Raw genomic sequence first — 9,842 nt, 5'->3', positions numbered from 1 at the left:
TACAGTAGCGCACACACCGCTGCACCTTGCCTAACTCCATCTCCAGATAACCTCTCTCCCCGGCATCTCCCCGCCTGCACAGCTGCTCACACTGCTGCACATTGCCTCACTCTCCTTCTCCAGCTGATCTCTCCCCTTCCGTACTGCGCACACTGCAGCACTGTGTGTCTCACCCTCCTCCTCCTGCTAGATCCCTCTCTACAGCATCTTTTCCCCCCGCCCTCTTGCCCCTCCAGCAGCACACAACGCTACATTGTCACAGCAGAGCTGCCACCACCCCTTTGCCATACCAGCATTCAACAGCACCTGACCCATCTCCAGCTGTACTTATACCAGATCAATATTAAACTTCCCACATCAGCTCATTCACAAAGCCCATTCAATGTTGGCTCCCACGAGATCATCCTAGACTTCTCAGAACAACCCATCCAAAGTGAATCGGGCCCCACCGTAGTCGCCAATAGATCCACCCGGGCCGCAAGCGAAAGCTTAGATCCTCTCAGGACAAACTGATCCCCCTTCTTAACGGGATCACAAAACATCCTGCAGGACTCCTTCCACCCTTCGTGAACACTGAGGAGAAGCCAAGATTAACATCATCAGCTGTGAGGGTGAGTGTGCATGTTTTTATTCTTCCATTGCATCATCGAGTTACACACATTGTCTGCTCTATTTTTTGGTTTTCCCCTGTCAATTTGGTACTGGGTCCTTCTTCCCCCACCTGGCAGACCAAGCTTAGTACCTCACAGCCACTGGAAGACCCACCTGACACTACGCCACTCCTCATGGTCACATTGCTGAGCTTCATTCAAACCCCGCCACATGTGAGTGCATATCAGTGAATATTGTGTTGCCCTTTAAAAAAAATCTACCTTATTGCGCTAGTTTGTGGCGCTCCGGTTCTCTTTGTTTTTCCAGGATACAAACCAGACACGTTGGTTTGGTTTAAGCTGGAGCCGCACACCAGCCTTCAATACCCAGACCCCCAAATTGGACTTTTCTTTGAACTTTTTATTACTAGAAAGTCTCACAGCGTTTATATTGCTGTCCTTTCCACTATGGGTGTCGCATTAAATAGTGGGATGAAAATCTCCCCAATGGCCCGATAGACCGGAAATACCCTTCTTTATCCAACATTTATGTAAACATGTATATGTGCTCAGATTTTGGAACTTTTTTTTTTTTTTCAAGCAGCCGCTATGTCTTTGTGGTATACTGTATGCTGCTACCTCCAATGCCTTATCATAATTCTTTTGTGACTTGGTAATCTGGTGTTAAAATATGCCTGCAGGATTAATTTTTGGCCAGTAGAACTGGGAGAGACATCCTACCTTCCTAGAACACTAAGCTAATGTAGCTTGTTTTGCAGAGCGATATGCCCAGTAAGGGGCCAAGGTTTCTTCCTTCTTAGTGCCCCCTTTCTAGTTGCAAAGCTGAAGCTCAGAACAGTACACTTTATAGTGTGCAGTGGTAGAAAGTATTATAATGTAAAGAACAATGCGTAACCTTCAAAGGTCCATTAAAGGAGAACTATGAGGTGAGTGCTTTTCACTCCACCTCATAGTTCTAGCCGACCTGTGACAATGAGACTGTCACAGGTCGGCTTAGTAGATCGGGAGGTGAGCGAACACATACCGGCGTTCGCTCACCTCTCGATCCTGTCACGGCTCTCTGCCGTGACAGGGGAGGGGCTGGATTTCACCCTCCCTGCTCCGATCCGCCAGCGCTGACTGGCGGAACGGACGGGGGAGGGGGCGGGTACAGCTGGCTCTGCCTCTAGATAGGTCAGTCACGCAGCTGAGCGGATCCAGACATCACGCAGCTGCGGCGTCTCAGTATACCGCGAGCTGCAGTTCGCGGTATACTGTGCCTAGGGTGACGGGAGGATGCTAGTTTGTGTCCTCCCGTTACCCTAAGGAGAACTATGGGGAAAAGCCTTAACCCCATAGTTCTCCTTTAAGTTTAATGTACATTGTATATAGCTTTGTGGTCCAATTTGTGTAATGTACATTGCATGGTTTGTATGTCCCCATCACAATTTTTTCTTTACTTTGCACCCTTGTGCAGAATCCTTGACCACTTCCCTGCCTGGATGCCTTTTCCAGCTAATGGGAACAAAGAGTATAATATTGCTAGTTCTGTCTTCTATGACTTGAATCCTGATACACTTAAGGGGACTTATCTCCAAATCAACATGGGCATGCACAGCCTAGTTTGTTACATTTCAGATTGGCAGGTCATTGCAGGTTCACACTTCCTCAAATTGAGGCCAAAGAGCCAGGAAGGAGGGCTGTTTTGCTATTTATGGTCTGTAATTTAACTTTGTGTTTTGTTTGGATTGTTTGTTTACCTCTTGAAAGGTAAAACCATTCAGTGATCATGCTACCATCTATTATCATGTCCTACCATGTATCATCTATGACCTTGAGATGTAACACTTGGAAAATAAGGGGACTAAATGCAAAGGTTAGGAGGGCATTAGTCTGTTTAAAATATCTGTTTTCCTGTTTTGTAAAGAGTAGGGGAGAGTTAAAACCTGTATTTTTGTTATTGTTTTTATTATATTTAAAAATAAAATATATGTATGTCTATATTATATGTACTGTGCAAAAGTTTTAGGCAGGTGTGAAATAATGCTGTAAAGCAGGGGTAGCCAAACTGCGGCCCTCCAGCTGTGGTAGAACTGCAAATCCCATGAGGCATTGCAAGATTCTCACAGACGTGACTTCCGGAGAGAGAGATGGGATTTGTAGTTTCACTACAGCTAGGGGGCTGGAGTTTGGCTACCCCTGCTGTAAAGGATGAATGCTTTCAGAAATAAAAGTGTTAAAAGGAGAACTATGGAGTTAGGGCTTTTCCCCATAGTTCTCCTTAGGGTAACGGGAGGACACAAACTAGCATCCTCCCGTCACCCTAGGCTCAGTATACCACGAGCTGTAGCTTGCGGTATACTGGGACGCTGAAGCGGATCCCGACAATTATGCCGGGATCCGCCCAGATGCGTGACTAAGGTCTTGCGATGGTTGTACAGTGTATGGCCACCTTAAGGTGTATGGGCACCTTTTTAAGGTGCCCATACACCTGCCGATTATCGAACGATAACCGGCAGGTGTATGGGCAGCGTGCGACCGCTTCTACTGTAAGGCCGCACGACTTTCGTCTTCCGAGCACGCTGGAAAACCTGCTGAAAATCGTAAGATTTTTGGCGGGTTGGTGGCGTGCTCGGAAGATGAATGCCGCACGGGCCAGTGTGAGCAAGCGCACATGCCTGCTCAGCATTGCAATCATCGGCAAGCCGCGGTGAGCGCAAGTACAATCTGCCTGTCCATGATGGGCAGATCGTACGAAATTCGCACCAAATATTGATTTGATTTAGATTTTGCATGTTTTTCTCACCTGCTTAAAATTTTGGCACAGTAATACATTACTGCCGTTTTTACCCCGATTTGCGGTCCACGAAAATGCGCATCAAACGCGCTTACGAGGGCTATCCGGCTGTATCCTAATTGATACGCTTGGAAATACGCCCCAAAGAAGCTCCTGTACTTCTTTGGGCGTAGGGCGTTTTTCAGCGCGTTCCAACACGCTGAAATACGCCCAGGTGGGAACCATGCTCATAGGAAACAATGGGATTTCACTTGCTGGGCGTTTTACTGCGCATCGATCAGCGCTGTAAAACGCCCAGGTGTGAACCCGTCCTTAATGGCTCTAAATCATTGCTCTCCGACGTTTGCGGCGATATGTAAGATGTGCGTCACAATAGGTGCAATCGTCTTCGCACGTAGGCGCACCCGGCGCATATCTGTGTGTATGTGGGGGGCGGGGACTTAAACTTTTTTAAAAAAGAAAACTTTTTTTTTATGCTTCTTTATTTTATGACCCTTAATGTCACCTAGGGACCCCCAGAGAAGCTGATGAAGCAAAGATCGGCTTCATCAGCTTCTCTAGCTGGAGAGTGACACTGAATGCAGGAAGTGATGTAATATACATCACTTCCTGCATTCGGGGACTGAGAGGAGATCAAAGAGTTCGTATACTGAACTCCCTTTTGATCTCCTGTCACAGAGCTGTGCCGGCACCGGCTGCATTGGGCACAGCGGATCTCGAGACCGGCAATGGCAGTGACAGCTGCTGATACAAGCGATCGAGCGTCTCTAGAGACGCCCGATCTCTTGACTGTAAAGCTCCTGGCCGGCCGTGTAATTACAACGGCCGACCGGGAAGCTGCTCGTCGGGCTCCACCGTCCTCTCGTCACAGACGAGTGGATTTTTCGAGGTGTGTAGGTGTGTGTGTGTGTGTGTGTGTGTGTGTGTGTGTACACATATATACATTTTTTTCCCCATCTGTGTCTCATTAGGGAGATTTCCCTTCCTGTCCTGTAGATGAAACGGAAAATATGAGGCTGTCTTTCTAAAGTCCGTGATATCCTTTCGTAGACAGTTGTCAAGTGAACACGTGCCCCCATTGGAAGATTTGCCTTCTATTCCTGTTCTGTTGGGCACTAAGAATTTTAGATTTACCCAAAACTTACCCAGTGACATTGGTGATCAGCATAATTAGAGTGCATCTCCCCAATGGGGACTCAGATGGCAATAAAAACCTGTAACTCTAACATTTCACCATTCTATCCTTTTATGCATACTCGCATACTCTCTTACATTGATTTCTTCTAGGAGAACCTTCTTCACAGTATTTAGATCAATGTTCTTTGGAAATCTTGAGTTGGTCATATATTATAATTCAACATCATCTATTTCATGGGTGACCGTTTTCCTGTTCCTAAAAATACCCTTTTAAAGTGACATTAAACCCTCAGATTTTTTAACATAAAACAATACTGTAATGTGTGCCTTACTGTAATCCATGGTTGTTTCCCTTCTCTTTGCTGCTCTTCCTTTTTAAATCTATCTGTTCTCATGCTGGGCAGAACTTCTGTTTTGCAGCAGACTGCCATGTCTCTGGAATGGCTACATGGTGTCTGTGTGTAAATTTGCAACCTGAGCCAGCACTACAGGAAGAGGCACTCAGCTGCAAAGGGAAGTTCTCCCCAAGCATGAGAAGACATGAGGATTTAAAAGGAAGAGCAGCAAAGAGAAGGGAAACTACCATGGATTACAGTAAGGCACACATTACAGTATTGGTTTATGTTAAAAAATCTGAGGGTTTAATGTTACTTTAAGTGCAACATTTAAAACTAGTTCTGTTGGGATTATATCTAGTTACTCAAGCCAGACTAGATGCTGTAGAATGGGTTCTGGTTGCCTTTCTCAGTCCTGTATTCCCCAACTGCAAATCCTGAAGCATAACATTTACCAATATCCATTGTTTCATATCGTGACCTAAATATATTTCCATGCTCTTTGCCCTGTCTGACTGGGCAACAGCTTATACCAGGCATATGATGGTGGAGACCAGACTTATGGGAGGGTACTTGCAGTTCCCAGTTGCCACTTCTATTTAGAATTGGTTGATGTATGGGTCCCATGATACCTTGGGTATGGTGACTTCATATGTTGTTCAGAGGTATTTCCATTCACGCTACTATGGAATTTCAGTCAAATCTGGAATCCACCAATCTGTGAGGGCTTGCTGTGTTTTTAAATTACCCGTTGCAAGAACCTTTAGTTTATTTTCCGATTGCTGATGCCCAGTGCGATTGGGAAACACGAGGGGGAAAAAGCAAAAACGAACACCCACATTTTATTGAAAAAGGTGTAGTTAACAACTTAACTGCATTGCATATGAGACAAATCGGTTGCTTCCTATGAGATGTGGCAGACAGAAGATTCGTAACAGTGAAACAAATGGCCGTTACTTATCTAGTTTGAATCTCTAGATACCAGTCAACGTTTATGCAGTACTCCTTTCACGTGTCCTCCGACCTTTAAGAAATCGATTTAAAAAAAAATGTTTATGTAATTCTTGGAAGCTATTCTCTAGGCCAGTGGTCATCGACCTGTGTAACATCAGGACCTACATGTGTCCTTGGTCATTAAGTCGGGACCCAAGTCTCACCCACTGGAACGCACCACATTGCGGTACTGCGCATTCTGGTGCGGGCAATCGAACTGGGCGGGAGGTGCATTTGGGATGCCATTCAAATGGCAACGCAATGCACCTCCCGCACTAGAAGGCGCATCGTACACGGGACTATGTGATGCATTGTACTAGTGAGAACAGGCCCTTTAAAACACTGGCAAACACAACCACAGACGCAATCTCACATACGGACCTTCATGAGCACTGGAGTGGCTCATCAGCCTGGAGTCCAGTGTGGGCTGCTGTGACAGAGCTTCATCCATATGTGCACTGCTTGGACAGCTCCCTTGCGCATCCTGAAGAGGTGCCAGGAGCCACAATGTGATGTCATTATGGTCCGGGCACGTGAGGGAGCTGTAAGCAATGCACATATGGATGGAGCTCCTTCACGGCTATACCGCCAGCCCACCCCACCTCAAGCTGACACTTGGCACCTGGCAGCATATTCTGAATGGCTTCTCGGCATGAGAACTGACTGTGCTGCACTAGGGGGAGGCTGAGGAGCCACTCACCTAGTGCAGTGGAAGACACGCAGCAACCCACTTTTGGTCGCAACACACCGCTTCAGAACCAAGACTCTAGGAAAACTAAACTTAGGACCAACTAAGTTCAAATTTAGATTCAGCTGAATTCTGATGGAAATTACCCACAAGAAATAACATAATATTATATTTTAAAATAATATAGTATTTGAGGTTGAATAAAGACACAGGTCCATCAAGTTCAACCTTTTGTGTGTGTATGTGCGTGACACGTGGGAGTCCCTGTGTGATCTTGTTTTTAGAGTACCTGTACCCCTTTTTGTTACGGTCTCTGAGGAAGGTGTCTAAATGCTTTTTGAATGATTCAATGCTCTCAGCTGATACCACTGCTTGTGGCAGCGAGTTCCAGACTTTAACTGCTCTAACTGAAAATAAGCCCCTTGTGGTTAAATATTTTCTCCACCAATTTAGGTGGTGGCCTCTAGTCTTTGTTATGGAGTTTACTGTAAAATGTTTATTGCTGATGTTGCCATCATCACTAAACATTTGGAAACATCAAAAACATGCCCCCTCTTAATTGCCTCAATTCTAGCGTGAACAAGTTTAAATTTAGTAACCTTGTCTCGTAGCCTTGGTCCTCCAGTCCCTTTTAATTAGTTTTGTTGCTCTTCTCTGAACTCTCTCCAGCTCAAGGACATCCTTTCTGTGGATTGGTGACCAAAACTGGACCGTAAACTCCAGATGAGGCCGAACCAGTGATCTATAAAGTGGCAAAATTAGTGCTTTGTCTCTACAGTATATTCCCTTTTTAATACAAGACAGTACTCTGCTAGCTTTGTTTGCCACAGCCTGGCATTGCAAGCTATTATTCAATCTGTGGTCGTCTATGACCAGCAAATCTTTTTCCATTTCTGACTTCCCTAGTGGAGTTCCCATTAATATGTATTCCTCTTGCATATTTTCAACCCCAACATGCATTACTTTACATTTATCAACATTAAACCTCATCTGCCATATAGTTGACCACTCCTTTATTTTATCCAGGTCCTCCTGTAATGTTATAATTTCTAAGTCTGTGTCTATGACCCTGCCAATTTTAGTATCATCTGCAAACACAGAAACTTGACTATTAACCCCTTGCTCAATATCATTGATAAACAGGTTAAACAGTATGGAGCCTAGAGCTGAACCCTGGGGCACGCCACTCTCGACCTTAGACCAATCTGAAAAAGAGCCATTTTATCAATCTCTGGACACGTTCCTGTTGCCAGTTCTCTATCCATGTACACACCATTTCATCTATGCCCCTTGATCTTGGCTTGTATATTAAGCGTTTGTGGTACCCTGTCAAAAGCTTTGGAAAAATACAGATATACCACATCTACCGGCCTCCCTCCATCTAGATCTCTACTTGCCTCTTCGTAGAATGTTAGTAGGTTGGTCTGACAAGAACGGTCCTTCCTAAATCCGTGCTGATTATCATTTTATTATACCATTGTCATGAGCAAAATCCACTAAATAGTCCTTTCTCATTCCCTCTAACAGTTTGCATACTGCATAAGATAAGTCCTATTGGAAAGAAAAATAGCAGTGTAGGAGCATATATGGCTATTGCCTGTTCTCCAGAGAGAATTCATGGCTTTCCAGCTGAATTGTGTAAGTTCGTGAAAGGCATTTCGTATCCAGGCTAAAAGTTCTTAGTTTGCCCTGGAGCTAAATTGTGTTCCAGATAATGAGAGAGGCACTTTTAGTCATCCTTAAACAAACGAAGCATCATGCTTTATGTGTCACCTATGTTTCTAATACCAGTGGGAAAATCCTTTTCCAAAATATTGGGCACAAGGCTGAAATAAGTCAGAAAATCCCCTCATACAAATCTTTACAGACTTTAACAAAGTTATCTCATCCTCCCAAAAACATTGGCTTAAAAATGTGAATCTGTTTATGCTGAGAAAGTGTTTGATTTAAAAAAAAAAAATGGGAGGAACTGTGGAAAGCCCTGGATCTGGATCCATCTGCTATATCCCTCCCTTTTCAGGGGCAAAAATTAGCCACATAGGGTTGCAGTTTTGGTCTTACCCTAGGACCTATTATGTTCAATCAGGTTCTTACTTTTCTACAGCTGAGCATGGATCAACCCTCATCACTGAGTACCAGGGTTGAGTCTCGGCATTTGTGGGGGGTTTTTCCCCCAACACCCTTTGGCATATGATTCCTGTGTATACAAAGTTTGTACATGGGTTTACTCATGTTGTCCCACCTATCAAGCTACTTATGGCCCCATGGGACCTTTTATCTGGTTCTATCTCTCCTTTTTTGGCCCTCTTTGAGTTATAATGCAAAGTACCTTCTAGAATGTTGTTGGAGGAGGTGGCCCTTTTAATTGCTATCACTGGGCTCTGAGGGTATCGGGGATGGCAGCTATGTCTGGTAAGTTGCATTTTTTCGTTAGCAGTCAAATGGAACTCATCCTTCCTTAGTTCTGAAGATGCTGTTATCCTTCAATGTTAATGTTCTGCCCCCTTTTTTTTTTTCTTTAGTCTTTTATTCCCTGGACATGGTACAAGATGAATGCCTGAGAATCCTGCACTTGCTGTGAAATCATTTTTTCCAGTTCATTGAACACAGATCTTGCACATTTATATTTGTGTTTTTTTGCTTGGTTGGGACATGTAGCCCTAGTTAGGTATGAAGATTGTTTATTTGGTATCACCTTCCTTTACTGCTTGCTGGTCCTGTGCTTACTTAACGTGTAGGGGGTGTGTGGGCACTTGGAGGTGCTGTGCCTTTTTGATTTGCCTTATATAGGCAGAGCATATCCCTTGAGGTCCGTCCCCCCTGATTAATATACTGAAAAAGAAGAAAGCTGTTATAGTAGGGCCAAAAATCTGTTTTTGCCAATCTTTGTCCTAAATGGGTAACGGAGAAAGAATCCCTCGTCTTATGACCTTGTCATATTGTACTAATGTATTTGTCCACAATTGTCATCTCAGGAAAGCTTGACTCCTTGTTGCTCCTAGCTAAATGGTTATAGGGTGTGAATACCGTAGGTTAGATCTATGTGTTAACTATGCCAAAGGAGATCCTTCTTAAGTGGCTATCCAGGGACCTTACCAATCCAGAGCGTCTGAGAATGACATTTTTCCCCTATACAAACTTTTATACAGTACCTATAAAAAATATTCATCCCCTTGGAAGTTTTCATGTTTTATTTTTATGTATTTATTTTTACACTAATCTGTAAAAAAATAAACTTTCTTTTCAAAGTGAAAACAGATCTCTGTAGAGTGATTTAAATTAATTAGAATTAAATATTTAGG

This window comes from Nanorana parkeri, unplaced genomic scaffold (assembly GCF_000935625.1).
Source record: "Nanorana parkeri isolate BGI_ZX_2015 unplaced genomic scaffold, ASM93562v1 scaffold2848, whole genome shotgun sequence".
Lineage (NCBI taxonomy): Eukaryota > Metazoa > Chordata > Amphibia > Anura > Dicroglossidae > Nanorana > Nanorana parkeri.
The sequence above is the reverse complement of the archived record's forward strand: the minus strand, read 5'-3'. Positions refer to the sequence as shown.